Source organism: Pteropus vampyrus, unplaced genomic scaffold (genome assembly GCF_000151845.1).
Source record: "Pteropus vampyrus isolate Shadow unplaced genomic scaffold, Pvam_2.0 Scaffold17, whole genome shotgun sequence".
Classification (NCBI taxonomy): Eukaryota; Metazoa; Chordata; class Mammalia; order Chiroptera; family Pteropodidae; genus Pteropus; species Pteropus vampyrus.
Window position 1 is genome coordinate 11,844,451 of NW_011888798.1, and position 15,389 is coordinate 11,859,839.

At 36.3% G+C, this 15,389-nt stretch overlaps 1 protein-coding gene across 2 annotated transcripts in view; it reads left to right on the plus strand.

Moving 5' to 3' along the window:
* The window catches only part of NCKAP5 (NCK associated protein 5), a 720,600-nt gene that overhangs the window by 525,404 nt on the left and 179,807 nt on the right, over positions 1-15,389 (plus strand). The window lies entirely within an intron of this gene.

A 15,389-nucleotide genomic window follows, 5' to 3' on the forward strand; every position in this document is an offset into this window, starting at 1 on the left:
TAAACGCTGTGTTATGATGTGCTTCCTGTCAGCGTTATTATCAAGGGGACAAGTAGTCTGTTTTAAGGAAGTCAGGGTATGACTCCTATTCTTTGCTTGTTTCGGCTTTTATTTTCATAGGGACAACAGCTTTGCTTATTGACCTGTGAATCCTCCCAGTACATAATTTGAACAAAAGTGAGCCTCAATATATGTTGAGTGAATTAATGATTGAGTGAGCATCTGGGATGAATGGAAGGGTTTGCCAATAAAGTAGGTGGAAGGAGATGGCTTCATAAAGAAGTGACCACAAGGGTGAAGAGAAAGAATCGAGAGCAGCCCTTAGGGCACTTTGTACATAAGACGGTAGACTTTAAATATCCTGTTTAGATCAGTCGAGACAACCAGAGGAACTTTTCTCTCCTTTTAAATGAACTCTAGTTTTGTTGTTGTTTGTTTTGTTTTTGCTTTAGTTTTTGTTTTTATATCTTCTGTTGCTAGTGAGACCTCAGATGTGGGTTCCATCTTGAAATTACTCATTTTCTGTAGCTGTACAGAATTGTGTTAAATAGATTGTGTTAAATTGTGTTAAATTGTGTTAAATAGTCCCTTACCCAAGGGACTGATGTTTCCATACTGTTTCATGGCCTTGGATTTCTCTTTCATCCCGACTCCTTACCCAAGTTTTAAGTTACTTAATGGAAGACACCTGACTTCCAATTCTTTGTACCTTCCTAAAACTAGATATGTCCCAAATCCGTATTAATTGTTTTCAAGAGCATATGGCTGGCCCCACATAAGCCATTTTCTCACCTGAAACAATAAAAAATCTAAAACCAACATTACCAATTGGAACGCCTTAAGGCGAGGGTCCCCAACCCCTGGGCCTCAGATAGGTACTGGTCCATGGCCTGTTAGGAACCAGGCCACACAGCAGGAGGTGAGCAGCGGATGAGCCAGCAAAGTTTCATCTGTATTTGCAGCCACTCCCCAGTGCTAGCATTACCACCTCAGCTCCACCTTAGATCATCAGGCATTAGATTCTCATAGGAGCACCGGTTCCTGGTGCCAAAAAGGTTGAGGACCACTGCCTTAAAGGGCTGAGCCAATGAAGGAACAAGCAAAGGAAGCTCTGTACTCCGTTGCCAGCTCCAGTCAACTGTGGCCATGTAGAAATGCTGGTGAGGTGTTGCCATACCTTTAGATATTTTAAGAAACTGAAAATGCAGACTTGATTTTTAAATGTTGGCACCTGATTCAACTATTTTATAACACTGAGGAAGCCCAGTAAAATATCTGTGAGCCAGATTTGGCCTGCAAGCTGCTTTTCTATCTTTGCCCTAGTGATGGTGGGTTTGAATTTCAAACATGGTATACATTCTCAGAACACCTGGGCACCAGGCTCCACAATCATATTCATAGTACAGCCAGAATATATTACCGTATTCATTATTTCAACAAAAATTCATTAAGCACCTACTGAGGACACAGACATTATCATGTAATAAAGAGATAGATAATATGAACAAACAATTGTGCAGTAGAGTAGTAAATGAAACAAAACATTTACCAGCAGAGGTCCTCAGAGGAAAGAATGATTAATACTATCCGAAGTGTCAGGGAAGCCTTTTTAGAGTGGGTAACAGCGAAACTAGACTTTGAAGGATAAATAGGAGTTTTTTTAGGGTAACAAGTTTCTAAAGAGCAATTCGTGGACTAAATTCAGGACTAAGCTGAATACTAAGATTTTTGTTTTAGATTAATACCAGGTACTGGCTTTAATCTCAACTATAAAATTTCGCAATTGTTATAACCTGATTTGATCACGTTCGGCCTTCCCAGTTCCTTCCAGCAAAATCAGATTAACTCACTGAGCTCTGTAGAGAAACAAAAATCTCTGAGGAGTGTCATGCTAGTTGAATTCTGTCACTGTGGCCTTCGACAACAATTTTTTCTAGCTTTTTATGTGAGGAAGAACCTCATTGAGCTGAATTATGAAAACCGATGAAAAATGAACAGCCTAAATCTGTCCAAGATTTGTTTTAAGGATTTTAACATTAAATGGAGGTTCAAAACCTGAACATAAATCAATATTATATTGAAATAGACTAAGCGATTGAAATGTAAATTCAGGAAATGTACCTTTACAACATGCAACATTCAGGCTGAATATTTTTTTCATATTTCAAACACATAAAACTTGATAATCTTGGATTTAGCGAATTTTTATGCAGTAACTGTTTATCATAGTAACCTTAAAAGCTCCCCTAGTAAAAATTGTTATTTAGTATTACATTTTCATGAATTTTGGATAATTGTAAGGACTTGGAGGTACAAGGGACAGAAAGTACTGAGAAAGGAATAGTGATGTTTACCTGGGGGTTTGATTGTGCAGATTAGAGCATTAATTTCTTGGCACTTGAAATTGTGGAATGTCCATTGCTATCAGTGGATGTCACACCAGGGAAATCTTATTCCTACACAAAAAAGATTAAGCAACCCAAATTCTGACATGAAAGGCTAGTGTTTCCAGGAGTGAAAAGCAATTTGGCTTTGTTCTATCACCTCTCTTACAATGAGGGTACACTTGTCTGAGACCTGCCCTGACATTTCTGGGAGCCACTTTCTGGAACCAGGCAGTGATTTGCAATCTGTCGCAGCTATCTGTGAGACTCTAGAACAAGTCTTCAACCTATTAGGCTTCAGTGAAGAAAAATATTGTTGCAGTCTTGAGTGCATGGGTGAGGAAAGGGAGGGGAGGACAGGATGTACACCAAGGTGGCACATAGAAGGATCTAGAATCTCTCAGCAGAACCTCCATGAGGAGAGAACTCGGACAGGTCAGGAGTGCAGGGCAGCTCGGGACGGTCAGACCCTGGAAACCAATCAGATTGGCCTTCAGTTGTGCCTACCCTACTGCCATTGCTCAGAAATGTGTCAGGACTGGGCTCACAGTAGCTCCCAACCAAATCAGAGGGTTGGAGGTGAAATTTCCTCAGAGCAAGATGCTTTCATATCTTGATGCATCGATGTCTAGGTTGTACACCTTGCTGCCCCAGAACACTTGGGACTGGCTTCAGGAGAAACATCCCCTCTCACACATACCACTACTGTCATGTATATATACAGACACACAGGCCCAAGTCAAAATTTTAAAAACTCTGATGGAAATCCTCAGACAGGTGAGGTGGTAGGACACTTTTGTGAGCTTGGAAAACTGGGAAAATGTCACTGAGTCTCCCTGTTTATATAGCCATCTTCATACAATTGAGTTGTAACAGCCTTTAAAGCAACTTGTATTCCTTACCAGGGTCCGTTTCGATCAATCACTGTCAGCCTCATGTCTCAGAATCAAGAACTAAAATAATGCCTTTTTTCCCCCCAAAATCTGGGAAGTCAGACCATTCATCTGCATGGAGGCCTTCTAGAATGAGGGACATTGCCTTGTATGTCACATCCTGTTCTGAAGATGGTGTTACTGCTGATTTACTGGTGACCCAAGACGGGCCACACAAACATGTCACTACCACCTCCTGCGATGCACTCTGGTTAATACTTTCCCTTGTCATACCTCACAGGTAGGAGGATAGAAAGATCAGGAGAATTCTTACCTGTAAAGTAATACAAGGTAAAAGGAGCAGAAGGGTGTGTGCAGGGGGCTTCCTTAGAGAAGCTGTCCATGCACTTGTCACCTTAGGATCTGCTGTGTTGAGACTGCAAGGTGTATTGCTAAAACTGAGTAGGGTGAAGGCCATTTATGGTCAAAACTGGAGTTATCCTAATAGTTATCTGTAGTTACATTAATAATAAAGCTTTGAAGTCATTCTACACCTTATTAGCAAACAGATCTTATCTCACTGAATCTTTACTATAAGCTCAGAGTGTTATTGCTTTTTTACAACTAAGAAAATGAAATTTCTAGAGACTGCTGCTGCTTCCTAGCAAGGTTCTTCTCCCAAGCTTTCTGCCCAGGGATTCCACTGCCTGCTCTGTCCTTCATCTTCAATTGTGACTTTCATTACATTCTCTAGGGCTGCACAAGGAAAGGATATTGAAGTAGCTTTCAACAAATCAGTCAATTAAAAGGCATTTAAAGGTCTCTTTGGACTTGGCAATGTGCTACACTTTGGACAAGTCAAGTTAAATACATTTGGGTGGTGTTCTAATAATCTGAGTTATAGACAACATCATTGTGGGGATAACCGATATTTCCCTGAATAAGGACAATGAATCTAATAACCTAGTAACATGATCAAATCACTTTCCCTAGAAACATGTTTATGCCAAGGAATAATAGAGTCAGAATATTACATCTCACCTTTCAAGATCGTGTAATATACCCACCTTGTTATTTGATGCTCAGATTGATTTGTGCCCGGTGCAAGGTCACACGATCTGTTTAGAGCAGACTTGAACTCAGGGGTCCTGATTCTCAGCATTGTGCCTTTTCCACCAAGCCTGAATTAAGAAAGAGGGATGAGAAATAGATTGTTTTGTTTTGTTTTGTTTTGTTTTGTTTTGTTTTGTTTTCAGTTTAATAGGCAGCTTTTGGAAATGGTTTAGGTGGAGTGAGCTGACTGAAACACCCAACTTCAAGGAAGCATGTTGGAGAACCAGAGAGGTAGGAAGGGAAAAGAAGTCACTGTGTGGAGTAGCAGAAAGCCTACTAAGATCCAAGATGTCTTGGATTCAAGACCCCACTCCACCAGTTTGGTTGGGTGACCTTGGACAGATTCCTGAAACTCCTAGAACCTTAACTTTCCATCTGGACAAAACAATGGAAACATTTAAAATGCCTAGCACATTGACTCTCAGAGAGTAGAAGCTGAACAAATGCTGCAGTTCTTTCTCTTCCTCTGAGATTAAGGGCCTGTGCCTGAGTGGCAGAGGAACAGGAAAGGTTAAAAGTGATCTGTTTGCGCCTCAAGAATATTCTTGATAAACTGGTCTGAGGCTTCAAATAGGCTGTTTTAAATAGTTTCTGTTCTCTATTGACTTTTTATGTTGTTTTTTTTGGATCTTCCCAGGAATTTGTATTTCTAGGGATGTTTAGCTCTAAGTAGATCCTTATAGGCTTTTAGCTCAATGACTCAGAGTGAATGATTAGGAATACACGTATGAGCTATGCAAGAGTAGGATGAGTTGGAAATACCTTGAATTAAGCTATCTGTCTAATCTGGTGGTTAACTTTGAAGAGCATGGGGACTGTGGTTGGATTACAGAATCCTTCTGGAAGCTGAGCAAGGCAGTAGGGTATCTCATCACATACAGAGAAAAATTTTCTTGTAACCTTAAAATATTCAGGGACACTGTGAAGCCTGTCTATTAACCTTCTTAATTAAAAAATGAATCCTAAATTAAGATTTAATCCTTTTATTCATTCACCTATATTGGACACTATTTTACATCTTTCTTTCCTTCAGATCTGTTTTCAAGCCTTTACCAAGTTTGTTAGATCCCTGAATGTCCACCTTAATAAATTGAAAGTACAAGTCCCCCTAACAGAGATAATGGTTTTTGGCTTCTCCTTTCTATGATTGCTCTTCCCTCCCAAACAGTTAAATATTGAATGGGAGGGGATAATGGATAAAGGATCATGTCCTAGGAATCATAATGCATAATAGGCATATTTCAAGGCAATTTTAATGTGACGAAAATCAGAATTTCAAAATAGAATGTGTTGTGCATTTTTTAATATAAGATGCATACAGATGTTTTTCAATAAGTCCTGCTCATTTTTCATTGTTTCAGTTGATGTCGTTCAAGGCAGGCATTGAGATCCTTGAATTAATGTAAAGATTTCGGAGTAATACGAGTGCAAAATACCATTACCATTAATGCTGCAGCAGAATTTGCCATAAAAATGAGGAAAGCGGAAATGAAAGAAATAATCTGCAAACCGATGTCTCCGATGCAAAATGATCTTCTCATTACAATGTTATGTCTATTGCAAAAAGAAAAAAAACAACTCACTGCGTTAATTCCATATCAAAACAGAACATTTGAGATGTTCACGTGTGCCCTTTGTGCAGCTGGATGGATTAGCACAGTTAATTGATCACTAAGCTTCCAAACTCTTTATTTTAGTAGCTGAATTTTGGTTCTGTTCTCTGACCAGACTGCTGAAACACTGAAGATCCACATAACATGTCATACATTTGTGACTCTTCAAAAGCAATTTCCTGCTCTTAGTTCTTACCTTAATTAAGATGAACCATTAAACCTATTCTACCAACGGTTGCGACCTGTTTCTGAAGGATATTTGCATTATTGATCATCCACCCCAAAAAGATTGCCTTGTTTCGTTTCCCAGTCAATTCTGCATAATCCCCAGCTCCCCAGCCCTAGGCAACTACTGATCTGCTTTCTGTCACTATGGATTAGTTTTGCCTTTTCAAGAGTTTAATATAAATGAAACCATATAATACATACTCTTTTGTGTCTGGCTTATTTTGCTTAGCATGTGTTTGATATTCATCCATGTAGCTGCTCGTATACAAAGTTCTTACACAGGGACTTTTGGTTTTTTGATTTGTGATGGGATATGTCATGAGTACTTCCTCAAAGGCATTCATAGAAAATGTTTAGTAAGTCAATGGCCAGCTCTTTGGGTAGATGCGTTTGTGTCTCAGTTGTTACTTAAAAATGTTCCCAAGATTTGGTGTACTTTTGCAGTGTTTCCAAATGAGAGAATGGGTGTGTATCTTTAGCCGGATTCTAAGGAAAATAGATAAATAAATAGAAAAGTTAGAACAAGAGCTTTGGGGTTAAATACACTTGGGTTCCAATTCAGTCTTTGCTACTCACTATTGTCATGATCTTGTACAGGTAATTTCATCTCTAAAGTTCTGGTATCTCCTTTGTGAAAGGGGGAAAAAAAAATAGTTGCTTTTTGGATATTGTGCAGTGTATCTTATTGAGTTAAGTGAGTTAGCATAGTACCATGTATTAAAGTACATAGTACCATGTATTAAACTGCCAAAAATAGCTATTTAATTATATCACTTCTCTATTTTTTTTACCCCATTTTTCACACTTCTTTGCTTCTCTCACGGTGCTTCCTGCACTTTTGGGATTTAATAACTTTTCTTTGGCTTTTATTCTTAAGCATTTTGATAATTACCTTCAGCCATTTTGGATACATTTGTAAACTGTTGCAATGTAAATATCACCCATTTTCTCCTTTTTAAAAGTATATAATTGAAAACAAACAGTATTTGCACCACACGGGAATTTTCTCATTTCATATACACTCATAAAAATACTATACAAATTCTATGGAATACTAAAATGGATAAAGCTGTACGGAGAAGTATATACAATTTGTAAAAGAGGTACAGTTAAGCCACTGTTATTCCTATTCTGTTAGAAATCATAATAACCATTCTAGAAGCTAACCCAATTCTGCTAGTGCTGTGTTGTATTGTCTTAAATTTGGGGAGTTTCAGTAGGTAAAATGAGGAATTTGGGAAGGAACCAGGAATCCTTTCTGTTATAGCTTGGTTTTTGCTGGGGGTGGGAAGAAGGGGAGAAGTGGATTTATTGAATAGTGAGTCAGCGTGAAATAATCTAAAGGTTAGTTTTACTCTGTACACCAAAGTTTGAATCCCAATTCTGAAATTTTAACTCTAAATTCATTATATTAAATTAAATGCTCATTACTGAAAAATAAGGTTTTCATCAGCAGAATTAAAATTTTGAAGAATTTTTGAAAGTTAAGGTAGACTTACATTAGAACAACACACAAACAAAAATGAGATTCTTATATCTCAGTAACAACCAACTGGAAAATGTAATTGAAAAAAGATTTCATTCATAATATAAATAAAAAATATGAACTACCTAGCAATAAATCTAATAAGATATGTAGGATCTAAATAAATGAAACAGAAAACTTTGGTAAGAAAAGAAGGGAAGAAATGAATAAGTGGAAATGCATTGTATATCCATGAGATGAGAAAAGTCAATGTTATAAAAATGTTAATTCTCCCAGAGCCAATCTAAAATTTAATGCATTTTCAATCAAAATTCAACAGAATTTTTATGGGACTTGTCAAGCTGATTATAAAATACATCTGGGAGGCTGAAAATGTTTTCAAATACCCAAGACAATTTTGAAAATAATAAACTACATGGAAGTGCAGAGTGGAAAGATTATTCTATGATAACTTCAGAATATGCTAAAAAACAGTAGTAATTAGAACAGTGTGGGTTTGAACCGAGAAGAGATAAATTGATAGATGGAAGAGAATTCCAAAAACAGGTCTACTTTTAAATAAGAATTTATTTTATGATAAAAGTGGCAGTGGAGAATACTGAATTGTGCATAAAGGGTTGGAGGACATTTAGCATTTCATTTGAAAATAATAATTAGAGCCCTACCTCATTATAGAGAAACATATATTTTATATGGGATAATACCATAAATGTACAAAAACTATATAAATACTGAAGAAAATACAGAAGACTGTTTTTTAAATCTTAATATATTAGATGCTTTCTTAAACAAGACATAAAACCAATACATAATAAGGAAAGGATTGTTAAATTTGATTATCTCAAAATTTAAAAATTTTTGTTGACTAAATGTTTTATAAACACAGGAAAAGATAAGTAACAAACTGAGAGAAACACTTTAACATGTAACAATAAAGGATTAAAATCTAAAGTATAAAAATAATTTCTGTAAATTAGAGTGGTGAATTCATTATGAGTTTGAAAAAAGTGGAGAAGGAAAACAAAAAATGGAAATAAGCAATTGACAGGACAGGAAACACAAATAGCTAAGAAACTTGTGAAAAGATGCTCACCTCACAACTAATCAGAAATTAAAACACAAGATACCTGTTTTCACCCAACATACTGTCATTAATAAAATTATGACAATATTAAGTGTTGTCAAATATAGAGCTTGCTATGTGCAAAATAGTGTTATTTCAGGCAATGGATATGATAGATATTCTGTAATGCATATAGAAAAGTATTTTTAAAAAATGGTACAGAGAAATAAATATTCTCATGCCTTATTAAAAATATAAACCTCATGAGTTGCTGGTAAGATTATAAGCAAGTACAGCAAATCTTGGGTGGCAGTTTAGTACTATAAAAATCTACCCTTCAACTGATCAAGTTTGTGTATCCATATTTACTCTACGGAAATTTTTATTCATGTGCAGAGGATGATATGTAAAAATTGTATACTGTTTTTAATAGCAATTGTACTAATTTGTAGAAACAACCTAAATACTCATTAAAAAACTGTGCAATACCTTTGCTATACAATATTATGCAACAGTTTAAAAGAATCAAGTTAAAATATATTTACTGACCTAAAAAGATCTCGAAAATATATTAAGTGAAAAAAACGAAGTTGCAAAGCTATGCAGATGATATCATTTATATTAAACACACATACAAACATGTATATGTATGTATTTATATGGAAAATATTCTGGAAAATGCATGCCCTACTGATAATAGTGGCTACCTTTAGGAAGGGGAATAGGATGAAGGCTGGCCAAGTGACACTCTATCTTTCTTATAAAGTTTGAATTCTTTACAGTGAGAATTTATTCATATATTACTTACATAGTTGAAAATGTATTATTTAAAATAAATGTAAATTGAGATAATACTGAATGTAGGAAAATGTGATAATATTGAGAATAATATGTGGACATGCTATATGCACACAGGCAAGCACACACGTACATTTATAATAATAAACCTCTGAGAAGTGTAATATATGTCTTTTGTAGGGACTCTTGAATAACAAACATATATTGCAAGGGACATTCTATTAGTCTAGATTTTAAAATGCTAAGCTATCCTCAGTAAAACTTGCAGGGGAAATAGTGAGGGAAGAGAAGAGTAAAGTGTTCTAGAGATCTCATGGATGGGGAGAGTAGAGAGAGAGAAGGGGGAAGGAGAAGTATTTCTAAGGTCTTGATATATGAGGTTAGGTTAGGGAAATGCAAAGATAGAAGAAACATGGTGCTTAGTGGAGAAAACAGTTAGCATCATGTTTCTCAAAATACAAGGAGGATATGTGGATCATTGAAGGCAAAATGGAACTAGAACTTCTAAGTTAACAAGGAGAAAAAATGAAACTAATAGTAACTTAAACCAGTAAAAAATATTGAATTAGGAAGAGATGAGGACTTGGTGGAAACATGATGGAGTGAGACATGTCCTCAGATCTCTCCCCTTGAAACAACAATAAGCTAAAAATCTAAAACACAACAAAAAAACACCCAAACTGCACACCAGCACGTCTGAGCATGGGATCTGCGCATAAGAGCTACCACGGGTCAGAACCCCGGGTGTCGGGCGGTGGACTGGGAGAAATAAAGAAGCTGCCTCCCCCAGCCAACAGAGCTCCCTGCAGGAGGAGGGGGAGGGGAGAAGGTACAGGAACTTCTCAGAGCAATCCTGCCTGGAAAAGTTGTGAGCAACCCGCAGTGGGCAGAAGGGCCCAGTCATCAGGGCAGAAGGCAGAGAAGCAGGACGGGACAGCAGAGAAACAACATTTGATTTTTACCAGCCCCATTTGCAAAACCGAGGCTGAGCCTCAGCCCCCAACTCCCAACCCATAGGGCCCCTCCTCCCATACCCTCCAAGACCTATCACCACGGAGCCCCAGGGGAATCTTAGCAAATGCTTATGAGACTGTTGCTGACACTGACAGGGACTTAAACTGAGGGTAGTGAGTGTGATTATATATCTGCAAGAAATTTTTTTAAAAGGCATTTTAAGGCTTAATATAAAGCAGGGATCCAAGAGGCTTAGACGCCATCGAATGGAAATCAAAAGAAAAGCACCTTCTTTGCAACAGGCTAAAGAGAGACCTTTATATAATAAATCTTATTTCTGGACATATAACAGAATACACTTCTATTAAAGGACAGGCGGAGAAATAGTCCATTAAACACCATGAACAACCAAGGTGACAAGGCCTCTCAGAAAGAAAAAGAAAAATCTCCAGAAAATGAGCGTACAGACATAGAAATATGCAACTTAAATGACAGAGACTTCAGGATGGTACTTCTGAAAAACTCAATGTGTTCCAAAACGAGTCATATCAATAATTTCAGGAATTGAAAAAACAATTAGATGAGCAGAGCAAGGAGACTGAAACCCTCAAGAGGAATATAATAGATCTTCTGGAGATTAAAAAACACACTGAAAGAGTTGAAAAATGAAATAGCAAGCTTAGGAACAAGTCGACCAATAGAGGACAGGATCAGTGATATCGAAGACAGAAATCTAGAAATAAATTAGGAGGAAGAAGAGAGAAACCAAAGAATGAAAAATAATGAAAGAGAAATTCAAGAAGTAGGTGATACCATCAGGAGAGGAAACATAAGAATAATGGGCATTACCGAAGACGAGGAAAAGGAGTGGAGACTAAAAGCATTTTCAAACAAATAGTAGAAAGGAATTTCCTAAATCTAAGGAATGAGCGGGAACTTGAAATTCAAGAAGTCAACAGAACACCCAGTTATCTCAACCCAAAAAGGCATTCACCAAGACACATCGTATTAAAGTTACCAGAAATCAGTGACAAAGAGAATTCTCAAGGCAGCCAAGGAGAAAAAAATGATAATTTATAAAGGTAAACCCTATAGATTATTGTTGGACTTCTCACCGCAAACCTTACAAGCCAGAAAGGAATAGAATCAGATATTTAAACTACTAAGTGAAGGAAACTACCAGTCTAGAATAACATATCCAGCTAAGCTCTCCTTTAGATATGATGGAGAAATTAAGACTTTTCTAGACATACAAAAACTGAGAGAATTCTCCACTATGAGGCCTGCACTACAGGAAATACTGAAAGGGGTCAATTCACCTAAAACAAAATAACAACAACAAAAATACATAATTAAGAGTAGAGTGACTATTAGGCAAAGAGAAGCAGAGGGGTGCAACCCTTACTAAGAACAGGGCATTATAAGCTTAAATAATAAGAAGAGAATTGCTATAGCAAGATAGTAATGAACATTCAGCCTACATAGAAACAAATTGAGATGACAATGACTGAAAAGGGGAGGATTCAAAGATCCAAATTGACAAAGGGGAATGGAGATAAATCATGTACAGAAGAAAATGGACGACTGTATATATATAAAACTATCCTTTTCATATTCGTAATAGTAACCACAAACCAAAGATTCAGAACTGAAGTATACAACATAATACAAGAACCAGAGGCAAAACCCACACAAGCCAACCAAAATAAAGAAAATAGAAACACAAGTACAAGGAAGCAATGGAACACCGAGCTACCAGAAAGCAAAAGATAAAATGGCTATAAGAAGACCTCATATTTCAATAATCACCCTAAATGTAAATGAACTGAACTCACTAATAAAAAAGGCACAGAGTTGCAGAATGGATGAAAAAATAAAACCCAACCATATGCTACTCCAAAGACAAATATAAACTCAAAGTGAAAGGGTAGAAAATGATATTTCAAGCGAATGGCATTCAGAGAAAAGCAAGAGTAGTGGTACTAATATCGGACGAAACAGACTTCAGAATTAAAAAAGGTAAAGAAAGATACTGAGGGACACTTCATAATGATAAAGGGAATCATGCACCAAGAAGACACAACACTTATTAATATCTATGTTCCCAAAATATGTAAAGCAATTACTAACAGAACTAAAGGGAGAAACAGACCAAAACACCATCACATCCCACTATGACAGTGGGATATTAGGGGACCTCAATATCCCACTGTGTGATATGGACAGATCATCCAGACAGAAAATCAATACGGAAATAACATCCTTAAATGAAACACTAGGCCAACTGGACATAACTGACATTTACAGAGCCTTCCATCCCAAAACAGCTGCTTATACATTCTTCTCTAGTGTACATGGAACATTCTCAAGAATCGACCATATACGAGGACACAGAGATGGCCTCAATAAATATAAGAGGGTTGAAATCATGCCAATCATATTCTCTGATCATAATGCTTTTAAACTGGAGATCAACTGCAAAAAGAAATCAGGAAGAACCACAAACACATGGAGATTAAACAACATGCTACTGAAGAATAACTGGGTCAGGGAAGAAATAAAAAGAGAGATCGAGAGACCCATAGAAACAAATAAAAATGATAGTACAACATATCAAAACTTTTGAGACACGGCAAAAGCGATCTTAAGAGGAAAGTTCATATCATTACAGCCCTATCTCACAAAACAAGAACGAGCCCCAATAAACAACCTAATGCTTTACCATAAAAAAAAAACAAAAACTAGAAAAGGAAAAACAAATGAAGCCTAAAGTCAGCAGAAGGAAAGAAATTGTCAAAACTGGAGCAGAAATAAATGAAATTGAAACTAAAAAAAAAAAATGATAGAAAAAATGAATGCAATGAAGAGCTGGTTCTTTGAGAAGGTTAATAAAATTGACAAACCCCTGGCTAGACTCGCTAAAGAAAAAGCGAAAGGACACAAATAAACACAATCAGGGATGAAAGAGGGGAAATTATGACTGATAGCACAGAAATACAGAGGATCATACAAGGATACTATGAAAAAGTATATAACTCCAAATTTAATAAGCTAGAAGAAATGGACCAGTACTTAGAAAAATACAACCTTCTTAGACTGAATCAAGAAGAACTGGAAAATCTAAATAGACTGATCAGCAATATGAAAATTGAAACAATCATCAAAAACTTACCAAAAAATAAAAGTCTAGGACCAGGTGGCTTTACCAGTGAATTCTACCAGAAATTCAAAGATTTAATACCTATTCTCCTCGAACTCTTCCAAAAAATTGAAGAGGAGGCAATACTTCCCAACACATTTTATGAGGCTATTACTCTGATACCAAAACCTGGTAAAGATAACACAAAAGGTTATATAGCACGATCAAGCGGGCTTCATCCCAGAGACACAGAGATGGTTCAACGTACGCAAATCATTTAATGTGAGACACGACATAAACAAGTTAAAAAATAAGAATTGTATGATCATATCAGTAGATGCAGAAAAAGCCTTCGACAAGATACAGCATCCATTTATGATCAAAACACTTAACAAAATCAGTATAGGAGGAAAGTACCTTAACATAACAAAGGCCACATATGACAAACCCTCAGCCAACATTATACTTAATGGTGAAAAGCTAAAAACCTTCCCTCTAAGATCAAGAACACGATAAGGCTGTCCATTATCGCCAGTGTTATTCAATATAACATTGGAGGTCCTAGCAAATACAATCAGGCAAGAGAAAGATATAAAAGGCATCCAAATAGGAAATGAAGTAGTCAAATTGTCACTATTTGTGGATGACATGATTCTCTATACAGAAAACCCTAAAGACTCCACAAGAACACCACTAGAAACAATAAGCAAATACAGTAAAGTCTCTGGATATAAAATCAGCATTCAAAAATCCATAGTGTTCCTATACTCTAATAATGAAGCATCAGAAAAAGAAGTGGAAAAAATAATTCCTTTTGCAATTGCAACAAAAAGAATAAAATACCTAAGAATAAATTTAACGAAACGAGTGAAGGACCTATATAATGAAAACTACAAGACCGTATTAAAAGAAATTGAAGAGGGTACAAAGAAATGGAAAGAGATTCCGTGTTCTTGGATTGGAAGAATCAACATAGTTAAAACGACCATATTACCTAAAGCATTATACAGATTTAATGCAATCCCCATCAAAATCTCATCACCGTTTTTTAAAGAAATAGAACAAAAAATCATCAGATTTGCATGGAAGCACAAAAGACCCTGAATTGCCAAAGCCATCCTGAGAAAAAAAAAAAAATGAGACTGGAGACATCACTCTGCTGACTTCAAATTATACTACAAAGTGACAGTAATCAAAACAGCATGGTATTGGCAGCAAAAAAGACACATGGACCAGTGGACCAGAATGGAGATTCCAGAAGTAAACCCATATTTATATGGACAAACAATTTTCAACAAAAAAATCAAAAACATACAGTGGAGAAAGGAAAGCCTCTTCAATAAATGGTGCTGGGAAAACTGGAAAGCCACTTGCAAAAGAATGAAACTAGACTTTTTGTCTTATCACCACACACTAAAATTAACTCAAAATAGATTAAGGACATAAATATAAGACCTAAAACAATAAAATGAATAGAAAGAAAATATGAGAACTAAAGTCAAGGACCTTGGTCTTAAAGAGGATTTTATGAATTTGGCCTCAAAGGCAAGGGAAGTAAATCTAAAATAAATGAATGGGACTACATCAAACTAAAAAGCCTCTGCTCAGCAGAAGAAACCATCAACAAGATAAAGAGACAACCATCAGAATGGGAAAATATATTTGCAAGCAATGCCTCCGATGAGAGCCTAATACCCAAAATATACAAAAAACTCATACGATTCAATAACAACAAAAAA